The sequence below is a fragment of the Microcebus murinus genome, chromosome 10, assembly GCF_040939455.1.
Source record: "Microcebus murinus isolate Inina chromosome 10, M.murinus_Inina_mat1.0, whole genome shotgun sequence".
NCBI lineage: Eukaryota > Metazoa > Chordata > Mammalia > Primates > Cheirogaleidae > Microcebus > Microcebus murinus.
The window spans coordinates 70,376,042-70,389,404 of record NC_134113.1 but is presented as its reverse complement, the minus strand read 5'-3'; positions in this window follow the sequence as shown (position 1 = coordinate 70,389,404).

The following is a 13,363-nucleotide window of genomic DNA, read 5'->3' as shown; positions in this document are numbered from 1 at the left end:
TGGCAGATTTCTAAGAGTCCAAGACTGTTGTTTTTTTCTTAAAAAAATTCATCCTCTTATTAAAAACAGTATTCATGAAGAATCTACTCTGTGCCAGCATTATTCTAGACCATGGGGATTGGAGCAGTGAATAAGATAGACACAGTCCCTATACTCATGAAACTTTTAATCTAGAAGGGGAGACAAAAAAGTCACAAGTAAGCAAGATAATTTTAGACAGATGGGCATATGAAGGAAATAACGCAAAGTGCTAGGAGGATCATGCATCACAGAGGAGATGGGATGGTCAGAGAAGGCCTCTCTAGGGAGGTGACATTGGTGCTGAGACTTGAATGATGGTAAAGGATACAACCAAGGGAAGAGCTGGGTGGAAGAGCATTTGAAGTGGAGGGAACAGCAAGTACAGAAGCCCTGAGGTGGGAATACATTTCGTGGTTTTGAGGCATAAAATGAAGGTGGCATGGCTTGAGTGCAGTGAGTAACAGAGAAAAGGGTACAAGACAAGGTCAGAACATGCACATACAGAACTTTGTAGGCTATGGTCAGTGTGTTAGTCTGTTTGGGCTTCTTTAACAAAAATACTATAGACTAGAGTGGCTTAAACAACAGAAATTTATTTCTCACAGTTCTGGAGGCTGTGAAGTCCAAAATCAAGGTGCCAACTAATTAAGTTCCTGGTGAGAACTTTCTTCCTGGTTTACAGATGAATGTCTTCTTCCTATATCTTCACATAGTGGGGGCAGAAGGGAGGGAAGGAGGGGAGAGAGAGAGAGAGAGAAAGAGTTTGGTTGTGTCTCTTCTTATCAGGATACTAATCCCATCATGATGGCTCTACCTTCATGACCCAATTACCTCCCAAAGTTTCCATCTTCAAATGCCATCACATTGGGGTTTCAACATATAATTGTATAATTTTGTTGGGAGGGACACAAACACTCAGTCCATAGCAGTCAGGCACTTTGGTTTTATTATAAGTAAAATAGGAAGGAAGTGGAAGGAATGCCCAGCGGGTCTCTACCTTACAGACCAAAAATTATGTTATATGTCCACTACTAGCTGCAAAGAAGGCTGAGATTTTCAGCTGGATACATTGGCTCACTGAACAAAATCGGGGCATTTTTATAAAGAGTAAGGTGGGAATGGATATTGTAGAGGTAGGCAACCAAGAATGTCGCCAGGGACACATTAAGTTTAAGGTCCCTGTGAGCATTCAAATAGAAAAGTCAAGTATGGTTGGAATTATAAGCCTCAAGTTCAGAGTAAGAGCAGAGCTGATGATTATAGTTTGGAAGTCATTAGCATAGAGATCATATTTAAAGCCAAGTGGGCAGATGAGATCAATTAGAGAAAGAGTAGAGTTGAAAACTTGTTGATTTTGTATTTATTACTGTGACTTACTTTAATTAACTTTATTAATTCAACAAAATTTTAACATACACTTTCTGTGTGACAGAAACTGTTTTGCCCTCAGGGCACAAAGATGAAGACGTGCCCCTTGCTTTCAAAAAGCTTAGAAAGAACAGAGAGAAAACAAATAGGTTTTGCTAAATGGTTCACTACAGCATGTGTTAAAAATTAATTTATTTAAATAGATTTATAACAATACATCTGAACTATAGCAGTAGGTCTACTGAAGATTCATTTTTTGAGTGGGAATTTAAGTAATGTACCTTGAGTAATGTGAAATTCACCTGTCTGCATATTTACATAAAGCATTTGCATACTTTAATTTGGGAATACATTAAGAAAAGCCCAAGTTGTAAAAATATGATTCAATGATAACCTTATTAGTAGTAAATTTGGTGTTAAAATAACTTAATGCATTATGGAATTTTAAATTAACTTTGAAATTTTGACTAGGAAGAATAGGTAATTACTTGTCAGATGACCCTGGTATAGATTAGGGCTGAATAATGGTTTATTGACTTACTTGCTACCTATAATTTCACTTGGAAGTCTCATGGGTGCCTCAAAGTAACCAGGTTTCAAAGTAAGTTTTTTCTCTTACCCACCCCTCATTCCTTCTACCACATCATGTTTTTCTGTATTCCTTTTGAAGCAAGTGGCACTACTATTCTTTTGACTCAAGCTGGAACCCAAGATATCATTCTAGATGGTTCTGTCTCCCTCATTCCACTCTTACCAGTAAAACTTACAGATTTTAGCTCCTGAATATGTCTTGAATCTGTTCCATCTCCTTTATCCTGAATTATCGTCATCTTTCCCCTCCTCTCCAGGCATGTTCCTTTTTAAAATCCATCTCTGTAGCTAGAACAATTTTACTAAGCTAAGCTGTCTAATTTATTATTCTGGTTAAAATCTGGCAAAATATCTTCAAGCATTCTGTAAAAATGGTTTCTTGCAGTACAATCTATTGCAAAAATATTTGCTAAATTGGGATAAAGAGATAAAGGCTCTAAGAAGCAGAACTTAGAGCCTTCAATATGCTATTGTATGTTCTATGAATGACTAAAAGGGATGAAATTTAGGATGTTTCCAGGCATGTCACAGTGAAGCTATTATTTTAGGCATACCAAGGGAACATCCCATGAAATACCTTTATAAACACTACTGCTTTATTTAACTTGGCTTAGGAAATTTGGTCATCGGAGGAAATTTGGTTGCCTCAATGTGACCTATAAGACATCCTATGACCTGCTCCTCACCTTGCTCCTGCACCCCATCTTCAATCCCTCTCCGTCTTAAACATCATGTCTCATAATGGTAGATAATATCCTGTTCCTGTATACAACGTGCTCCTGGTGATTTTGCTTAAGCCCTTCCCTCTTGAATACCTTTCTTCATCTGGCTAAGTGTACTCATCTTTCAACTCTCAGCTCAAGGACCCTCTTTGAATTGCAGGCTGAGCTAAGTGACTCTTTTCTGAGCTCCACTTACCATAGCACAAAAAATGGGCATCATCTGTGTATGTGTCTTTTCACCGTAGTTTTCCCAGGAAGAAAGACTGCGGGACCATCCTGTAATGATAATAATGATGGTGGTGATGATAGCTAAGTTCAGTGCACTCACTAGGTGCCAAGCACTGTACATGAATGATCTTATTTAACAGTCACAAACTCTCATGAGGTAGGTATTATTATTAATAGTATCCTCATCTTGAAGATGAAGAAGCTAGGGCTCAGAGAGGTGAAGGAACCTGTCTGAGGCTGTACAGTTAGTGAGAGATGAGCTGGAGTATGAATTTAGATAGCCTGACTCCCGGGGCTGCACCTGTGTCTGTAATACCAGCATGGCACCTGGTAGCAGACACTCAATAAATGCTTGTTGATCTAAACTCAGTGTGTGTGTATGTTCCCTACACATTCAAAACTACTAGATCTGAGGAGGCTGGGCATGACATAGGAAAGAGAAGCATTTGCCAGCTCATTTCTGGCAAAACTGGCAATGGAAGGGGGAACATGGTAGGGACAACCAGCTCGTGTACCAAATTACTACCAGCTTGCTTGTTGTCTTAGACATATGCTCTGGGGTGGCCAACCCTTGTTTTACATCTGTGTTAGTCTTTGTAGAATGAAAAGCAAATTAGTGTTTAATGAGAACTATTAATCTTGTCACCTAATTGAATAGATCTAATAAATCTTTTCATTCAAAACCCAATGGGAATTTCTAGTTGGAAATGAGTCTGGGGAATAGTCTATCTCAAAAATATTTTCAAACACAAGCAATATATATCAGTCTGTGAGTGATGTTGAATATTCAATGGAATTTAATGAGTATAAATTGAATATTTATCCTGGGCCTAGAGCTGTTAACAGTTGCTTTTGGGAGTTATAGAATAAGTTTATGATAGTTTCTGCACTTTAGAATTTTGCCATGTGGCTTGGGAGTATCTGAAGTATCTTACAGTAGGTTTTTAAATTGGTATTTTTTTTGATAAGGAAAGGTTCAAATATATTATTTTGTTACATTCCATGAGGGTCAAAAGTCGTCATGATGTTATTATAATTTGTAATATGAGCAAAAAATATGTGGGGTCATAATCTCTATAAGCCTATTCTTTGCTTCTTAATTAAATTTTGCAGATCACAGAAACATTGAAATAGAGTATTAGCTTATAAACGATTTAAAAAAGAATCGGTCACTCCCATGGTACGTGTTTTATGATTTTCGTTTACGAAGAGTCTATTTTGTGCTATATCAAGTTAGCCATTGTTTAGAATAAAGACCTGCATCACTTTCTATGAAATGCTTGCAAATGCCTTGATGCTTTTTTTCTGTTTAATATGAACTACGTCACTTTGGATCGATTATTTAATTTCTTATGTCAGAGTTCTTTCATTTTAAAGGAAAAGCTTTTCTTTCTTCATTCCTTTTTCTCTGAGGATTAACCAGACATTCATTCCGTTATACTCATTGCAAATCGTCGCCTGGAACTGTACTGGAGTTTTTACTGTGGTCACACGATCCTTCTTCATGTTCAGCTCTCTCCCTTAAGCACGTGTTTTCATGAACATCTGTTCTAGACACTATCAGAGTTAGTAAAACTGGTTGTTTCATTTTTCAATCTTAGCTGTTCTGGGGTAATATGTTAATGCTTGTATGAATGAAAGGTCTAGAAAAATACCTGCAGTGTGATTTCTTCATTTCTTTGTGAGACCATAGCATGAGACAGTAGACTGGGGTGTGTGTATGGGGGAAGGTTTGTGCTTACAGGGAGGAAAGAAAAGAGTTTTGATTCTTCTTTAGCTAAATGTTATAAAACTTTAAAGCTTAAATTTGAATCATTGTTACAGATGGGTTAAATAAAATCCATCAATCCATTATGTTTTTCCTGTTTCCATTCACTAGTGAATAAAAGAAGTCCAAAAGAAGGAATGTTCTGTAAAGCAAGATATAAAATTTGGGTTAGGTTTACAAGTTAATAGCTCCTCTTTGCCCTGCACCCAAATTATTTTTAGGCCCTGGTATTCTGATGTCAAGGTAATCTGTAGGGCAGCTTTGACATTTTATCAGAAGTCAGTGGTCTCTCCCCTTCCTTGTCCTTCCTATCTTGTTGGCAACTGTCTCTGCGGGGAACCAATTCTGCTTCCTGTTTAAACTGTATAAACGATTCACTTAATTCAATATCTAGCTTTTGATCCTATTTTCAAAATATAGAGTTGTGGATGATTCCATTCATTAGCTGATACATTTTTTTTTTCTCTCTGATAAGCATATTCGGGTCATTTTATGGTTAACCTTGGCTTGTGATTTTTTTCGGGTCTGATGTGGAGACTTAGCAGAACAGAAACATCACTTGACTGACCCAGTGCCCAGTGCCCATTTCTGGTTGCAACAGAGAAAGGGGAAGCTGAATATTCACCCCTCTAATATCCCCCGAAGCAAGGGGTGGCCTTGTGATAGCTCTGGCCAATGTGGCGGAAGCAGAATTCTGCAGAGGAGCATTTTGGGAAAGGCTTTTTATTTCTTGATAAAAGGAGCCAGTAGCTGCTGGCACTATTCCTTCCACTCCTTTTAGTCTTGGACATGGTTATGATGTCTGGATCTATGACAGTCATCTTGCAACTTTGGAACAATAAGCCAATCTAAAAATGGTAGAGCTAAATTATAGAAGCAGCCTTGGTTTTTATCGTACCACGGACTCCCACATTATATAGGGACTGCTTCCTTCTAGACATCCCATATGAAAGATAAATCCTTTTCTGGTGGTTTTCATATATAGCCACAAATTTTTCTGATGCTCCTCTCATCAAAGAATGTAGTCTAATTCCCCTTCCCTTGAATACAGGCTAGCCTTATTAACTTGCTTCCAACAAATAGAATGTAGTAGAAGGGATACTCCATGACCCCATGCTAGCTAGGTCATACAAGGTGGTCTGGTTTCTGCCTTGTTCTGCTCTCTGACATGTGCCTTGGGAACCCTGAGCTGACATGTTAGAAGTCAGTTTACTTTAAAGCTGCCTTGCTAGAGAGACCATGTGGGAGAACACAGAGACAGAGCAGCCCGAGGGGCCCCAGCCTTGGCAGACCAGCCCCCAGCTCTGAGTCTTCCCAGCAAGAACTGCCAAATGTGGGAGAGAACCAACCTTCCGAGGACTCTGACCCCAGGCTTCAAGCTGCCCTAGCTGATGTCAATTGGAGCGGACAAGCTGCCCCCCTCTGACCCTTTCCCCAAGTGCAGATTCAGGAACAAAATAAATGTTATTTTAAGCCACTAAATTTTGGTTTGTTACACGGCAGTAGAAAACTGCAGCACCTTAATTTTTTATGTCTCAGTTAGGTGGAGGCTTCGTTACTTGCAGCTAACCGCATCCCTACCTGCAACACTTAGCAGTAGAGAAGACTAAAAGAAATCACTAAAATGATACTTTTGAATTACTCTATGTGCTGAATATCCATTCTATTCTTCTCTGGTTGTAGCAATCAAAGTCACTGCAGTACTGACATTATAATTTCCCACTGAAGTCAATGCTTATTTAGTTATATAAAAGTTTTATTTGCAACAGGACTGGGTTAATAGAAATGTAGAAAATGAGAAATTTCAATCCAGGGCACCATACTGCTGTTTTTCTACTCTTTTAGCATTTTGGTGATAACAAAGATAACAGTTGCTTCACCAGAATAGCTGACTCACCAAAATTCATGAGTCCCCGACTTCACCAAAATCCTATCAGTGTTTGAAGCTGTTTTCTTAATAAAATGCTCCTAGCATTTGACAACTTTATTCTTCCATTGACATTTGCAGCTTTAAAAATAGATGAATATTTAATGTCATGTTTAATAGGCCACATTCTTTGAAGCAGATTCCCATTAGTTCCTATTTTTAAAGAATTGATAGTCACTTGGTATTATTAGAATTTATTTAAGGGTTTTAGTCATAAATTTATTTATAAAGCTAGCATATAGAAAATAGCAAGGTTGTTCTACAATAGTCTTCATATCTTTACATGGAAGCTACAGTAGAAATTAAAAATATTTTGTACCAAAGTAACATAATACTATTTCTAGTGATGGGAATTCCTAAGCAGTTTTGCAATATTGTTTGGGCAATTCTCTTAACCCATTGCACTGAAATTTTAAACCTGAAGGAGCAGAACTGTAATTCCTGAAAGCTGGTTGCACAAAAGCCAATTTCAGTTTTATGTGTTTATTTACTCAATGTCCACATCCTTAAACTGTTGGCAACTTCACGGCTGGGTGGAGCAGCGCACATGTCATTGTGCTGATGATATGGGGAGGGAGGGTGTGGAGGCTGGGGTTCGGCAGCAGGAGGATCCTTGCACAGAGAAGTTACATAAATGATATCACATGCAGAAGCAGCCCCTTGGGGTTAAAAATAGCTGGGCAGGGAGTGTCAGCCTTTCTTGGACCTGACTCCTTGATTTACTATCCTTAAGGGTCAGACCTATATTCCTGGGTGGGCTGGAGCATCTAAGTGTACTGAGTTCCTAATAGCAACCCTGCATAATAGCTTAAAGAGCCTGGGAATGTTTTCTTTGTCCCAAGGCAGCAAGGTACTGCATGCAAAAGCTGAACCAACATCTCAGTGAGAAGCCAAAACAGGGCAGATGTTTCATGCTGGGCCTCAAATCTGGTTGCTTCCAGCATGATTTCCTTAAATGAACAGGAAACACAGAAAAACGGAGAAGACAACTGCTTTTCCATGGCAGCTCCAAAGCAGATTAAAACAAGCACTAATTTCCCATCCTGGCCTTCCTCTCCCCATCCATCTTTTTTAGGGAACTGAATTAGTAATGCATGAGACAATAGCTTGCATTCATGCTACCTGATATTTTTATTTTTGTAACCTGTGAAAAATAAGCTGTCACTGCATATCTATCCTGGTGTCAGAGATTCCTTGGGGCTGGTGTCATGATTTCCTTGGCACTGAGCCCCCATCTAGCACCTGAGAAAATATATATTTATAATGGTCAGTCATGTAAGACCGTGGGAGTGGTGGGTGTAGCAGTGAAATTTAACCAAGTTCAAAAAACTACCGATACATATGAGATCTGCCACCTGCCTAGAGTGACCCTGATACCTGCACACTGTAATCTGTCAATCACTCGAGATCCTCACATCATTGAGGAGAGGCAGGATTTTCCGTTCTTTGGCCATCATGTGCTCTGGACCTCCCTTGGTGGCATCCTTTGTGTTAGAACCCTCAGCATCAGTCTTGAGCTCCTTCAACACCCTCTTGTAGCCAATGCCTTTCCTTGGATTTCTCAGATGACTGCAGCATTCCCTCTACACTGCACGGCCCCACCCCCAAATTAGCAGTTAGAGACCATCAATTCCTCTGTAATGCCACTTCATGAAGTCCTACACACCACCAGAAAACAGAAAACCGCCACCCCTATAAACAATTGCTTTTAGAAGCATGACTTATTCAAGCTGCAACTAACTCCTTCCAGAGGCCTGAGTTCTCTCATTCATGAAGACAGTATTTCTTAAAGCATCAGGACTACCTGGGATGCTTGTTAAAATACAGATTCCCACTGAATCAGACTCTCTCAGGATGGGGTTGAGAGTCTAGACATGTAACAAGCTCCTTTATGCAGGCAGCTACTTCCATTTCAAGGCAAAGGTCTAGAGAACTAGTTAATTTCATCCCTGTAGATATCAAGTTTAGGATTTCTTCTCTGGGATGAGAATACCTTTTCACCCTCACAGCTTGGAAACCTTAGGGAAAGTCTGTCAATTTCAATGATGTGGATGGACACCACCATTACAAAACAAATGCAACTGTGCTTCCTGGGAGAAAATTGAGGCTGAAAACTCCATAGACCTTTATCCTTAGACTTGGCCAACCTTCCCCATGCACCTTTGAGGAGCTCCCAAGCCATCTTTACTCTCCTATACTCTCATCTTCTCACTGTTCTGCTTCCTCTCCCTAACCACCTCTGCCTTCCCACACCGCATGCTCAGCCCATTCCCTCCCACCCCTGGACTTCCATTCCTGGTAGATTCCTGCAGCCCCCTGGCCTCAGCAAAACTCTGGCTCTCCTCGGGGAGCTCTTTCCCTCATAGTCCTCTCAAATGACAGCTGCCCCTTTCTCCACTTGCATCATGAACCACAGAGCTGGTGGTGGCAGGCCAAGGGACAAAGTTAGGAAGGGTTGCCAAATTTTTCTGGGAAAGGACCAGATAGTAAATATCTTTGCAGGCCATATAGTCTGTTGTAACCACACATGTCTGCCATCGTAGCGCAAAAGCAACCATAGACAGTAAGTAAACAAATCAACATGTTTCAATAAAACTTTATTTGTGGCATTGAAATGTGAATTTCATATAATTTTCATGTTGCAAAATAGTAGTCTTTTTTTTTGAAAATTTTGCAACCATTTAAAATTATAAAACCATTCTTAGCTTACAATAGGGGCTGGGCAGGATTTGGCCTGTGGGCTGTAATTCATAGACTCCTGATCTACACCCGTGTTTCTCAGGCTTTCATGTTCATGCGTGCCACCAGGGAGTTTGTTAAACTGCAGGCTGTGATTCAGTACATCTGGGGTGGAACCTGACTCCTGCATATCTAGCAAACTCCCAGGTGACGTGAGTGTTCCAGCATCACACTTCACGGGGCAAGGTACTACAGTCATGTGTAGAAGCTTCTCCTTTATATAATAAAAATATCAAAAGTAGTTTAATGACACAGGAAAATGCTCTTACTGCAATGTGTGTCAGGTAGAAAGGCTGTATGGAAAGCGAGGCAGTTGAGAGAGTGCTTTTGAAAGAGACTCCCACTTACCAGCTATATGAATCTGAATGTATTTCTTAACCTTTCTCAGTTTCTGTTTATTCAACTGTAAAACAGGCCAACAATCATCTTTGCCTCTGATGGCTGCTTGGATTTCAACAAGATAATGCTTGTAAAACACTCAGCACCTAGCAAGTGCTCCATCTTACTCCTTATTATATTTGAATTAAAAAAGGAAAGCATGAGCCTATATATAACAAATAAGAACTTTAATTTTGAGTGCCTCAGGGGGATTTCCTTGCCATCTTTCTTAGAAAACATTTGCAAGAGTCATGCTCATTCATTCATTCAAGAAACATCTGCTGAGCTCCTACTCCTGCCAGGCAGTGTGCTTTGCTGACTCTGCCAAGATGAGTGGAACGTAACTGCACATAAGTTGGGGGATTGGAAACAAAAGTCGATTTGAGCATAGGATAAGTGCCGTACGAGAGCATGTGCAGAGTGCTGGGGACACAGAGGAAAGAGTATTTGCTCTGCTGTGAGGAGAGGCCAGGGGGAGTCCACACAGGGGGCAACAAACTGCACTTGAAGAGTGAATATGAGCTGCCCTATGGAGGAAGAGGGAACAGGGTATGCAAAGGCAGTGGAGAGCTCAGGGGGAGTCCAGAGAACCTAGACCCTTGGAGTGTGTGGGAGTGCCCAGGGACAAGGCCTGACCAATCAGAACAGGTGTAGGCCTGGAAGTCAGAGAGATTTGGGGGGGGGGGGGCTTTGCACAGTGTTGCTGCGGCTACAGCAGTGAGCTCTGGCATCTGCCATCGGGAGTTTAACCTTGGGTAGAAGAAATGGGTGTACAAATCACTACACCACAGGGTGAAGGGAGGCAAAAGCAAAGTCTTGTAGAACTTTATAGGAATGACAAAAAGATGATAAGGTGTTTGGATCTGGAGGATGGGAGCTCTGGGTGGGCTTCCTGGAGGAAGCAGCACTGGACTTGGCCTTGGAGATGAATGTTTCTGTCTCTGGCTGCTCCCTCTAGGATCTCCAGCTTGGCGGTGGTGGGGAGGAGGGGATTTGGATCTATGTGTATAAATAACTGACTTCTATCAAGGGCATGGGAACTAACAGTAGGTCCCCAAACTGACCTTCCAGTGCTGAGAAGGGGCCAAAAGTTGCTGTTTGAAAGGACTGTGAACCTGTCTCGCCAGGGGAAAACTTGCACTCAAAGAAAACTTGGATTATAACTCCAGAATTGAAATTTGGAAATGGTTTCTGGCAATATCTCCTTTGTCTTCTCTCCTTGATTCCCCGAGGCCTTCTGTCCTCCAGAGCAGTTCTGAAATAGAATTACATGAGAAATGGAGGGCCCCAGCAGCACGGGAGGCAGGCACCTCACTTGGGCTGGTCCACTTGTATCCTGACTCATGGTGGCCTACATGGCACAAGACTGATCACAGCCTGTTCTCCTCTCTGTGAATTCCTCCTTTCTCAGTGGTATGGAATGGAGTTTTCTGCACTCATACTTTGCTGAACCATGCCTGATCTTTTTCGAACTGATTTTTCTCTGTCCTACCTGCCTCAAATTGGGATTTAGCCATGTCTGGGCCTGTCTGGTGACCCCAGAGGTCTGAGCTGAGTTGTTTGGCCCCAGGGGAGGTTTGGGCTTGGAGCTGAGGGTCTGAGGGAGGCACTTGCGGGCTGTTCCCAGACCAGCCTGTGGACTAGGGTTGGGCTCAGTGGAGAGGGGTCTGCGGGCAGAGGCCCAAGGAGCTGTTTTGTATAAGGAATTCTTTGAAAAAAAGATCCATAAGCAATGTTGCCCAGAGTGAGCCCAGACATCGTTGGTCACTCCTAGAGCTAGCTAGTGCTTACAGAGTTCTAACACTTTCCCTGAAATGGCTCAGCTTGGGTCTTTTCATAGTGTTAGGGGGAAAGGGACAATTTCTCCATGGAAGAGAGTTTTCTGCCTCCAGAGTTGCCATTGGAGATCTCTTAAACTGTTCCCTGGGCAGCGAAGCAGAATTCATGTGGAGGGCTGGGGTGGGAAACTGCACCAAACGGTTGCTTGTGTAGCAAATACCCCTGATGAGGCTGGGATGCAAGAATATAAGACGCCTGTTTGTGGACACACATGAGATGTCCTTGGATGCTCCCAGATACACGCATTGGAGACCAGGTTGTGGAAGTCCCTCCTTGTATGATTAGGAGAACACATTAATAAACTATGTGCTGTTGTTTTTAGTGCAAGCTCATTTGTACCCTCTGGCTGGCAAGGCCTGGAGAAATCTGTTTATAGATGTCTATACATACACATGAAATCCATATTGAAAGCCCTATTCTAGGAACAGTGTTACCCAAGCCAGCCAAGCCAGTCACAAACGCTGGCAGGCACAGGTCTCTGTCAACAGGTGCCACACTTTGTATGGATATGAATCGTCAAACCTGCAATTATTTGTCAAAGTTTCCTAAACTGCTCCTATCAGTGAACAGCAGAATGGTGTGTGGCTCTTTCTCAGTTAGCTGGGTTTTTGTTTGTAGGTGGTCTGTCTTATTCCCTAGATGTGCAACTGGGACTTTGTCATTTGTTCACTTGGGTATCTCCAGTGCCTAGAACAGTGTCTGGCACACGGTAGGTACTCAGTATTTGTAAATGAGTGAATGAATAAACACTTGGATTTTTTTGTATGAGTTGAGAGCCATCACTCTCTTTTCTCCGTTGCTGTTACTTCTGCCAAATCTACTTACATCCCTAGCTTGTGGAAAATTACCTCCTCTCAGTGCAGAGACTGTGGGCAGAACCTGGGACATCATGGGTATCTGCACATGGGTGAGGATTCTATTTTTTTTTTTTTTTTTGAGACAGAGTCTCACTCTGTTGCCTGAGCTAGAGTGCTGTGGCATCAGCCTAGCTCACAGCAACCTCAAATTCCTGGGCTCAAGCGATCCTGCTGCCTCAGCCTCCCGAGTAGCTGGGACTACAGGCATGTGCCACCATGCTCAGCTAATTTTTTCTATATATTTTTAGTTGTCCAGCTAATTTCTTTCTATTGTTAGTAGAGACGGGGTCTCGCTCTTGCTCAGGCTGGTCTCGAACTCCTGAGCTTAAATGATCCACCTCCCTCAGCCTCCCAGAGTGATATGATTACAGGCATGAGCAACCGCACCCAGCCTGGTGTGGATTCCTATATAGACACAGAGGCCCCTGGCTCAGCAGATAGTCCCAAAGGCTCTCAGGGACTTTCAGACAGAACACTATGCAGTTCATCTTCCTTAAAACATGTTATTTTTTTCTCACTATGAAAATAATACATGCTTGTTAAATAAAGATCGGAAACACTAGGAAAATATGAAGGTGAAAATGTGACCCATAATCCTTTCACCCAAACCCAAATGCATCCTTCTCTTTCTCCTGGATTATAAAACAGCTCTTAGACCTGCCCCTTTGCCTCCTATCCAGCCACAGGGCCTGGGAGAGCTCATCCTCAAACACAGATCTTAAAACACTTCAAAGGCTTCCTGTTGTCTTGAGTGTCTGCCACTCTACAGGCTCTGCTTGTCTCCTCAGCTTCCTATCCCGCCAAGCCCCTAGCACATTATGCTTGTGCCAAATGGAATTTCCTTCAATTCTTCAAACACACGGCAACCTTCTCAAGTTCACTCTGCTTGGAAGCCTCTCCACCTTTCTTGGTTCTATTCATTCTC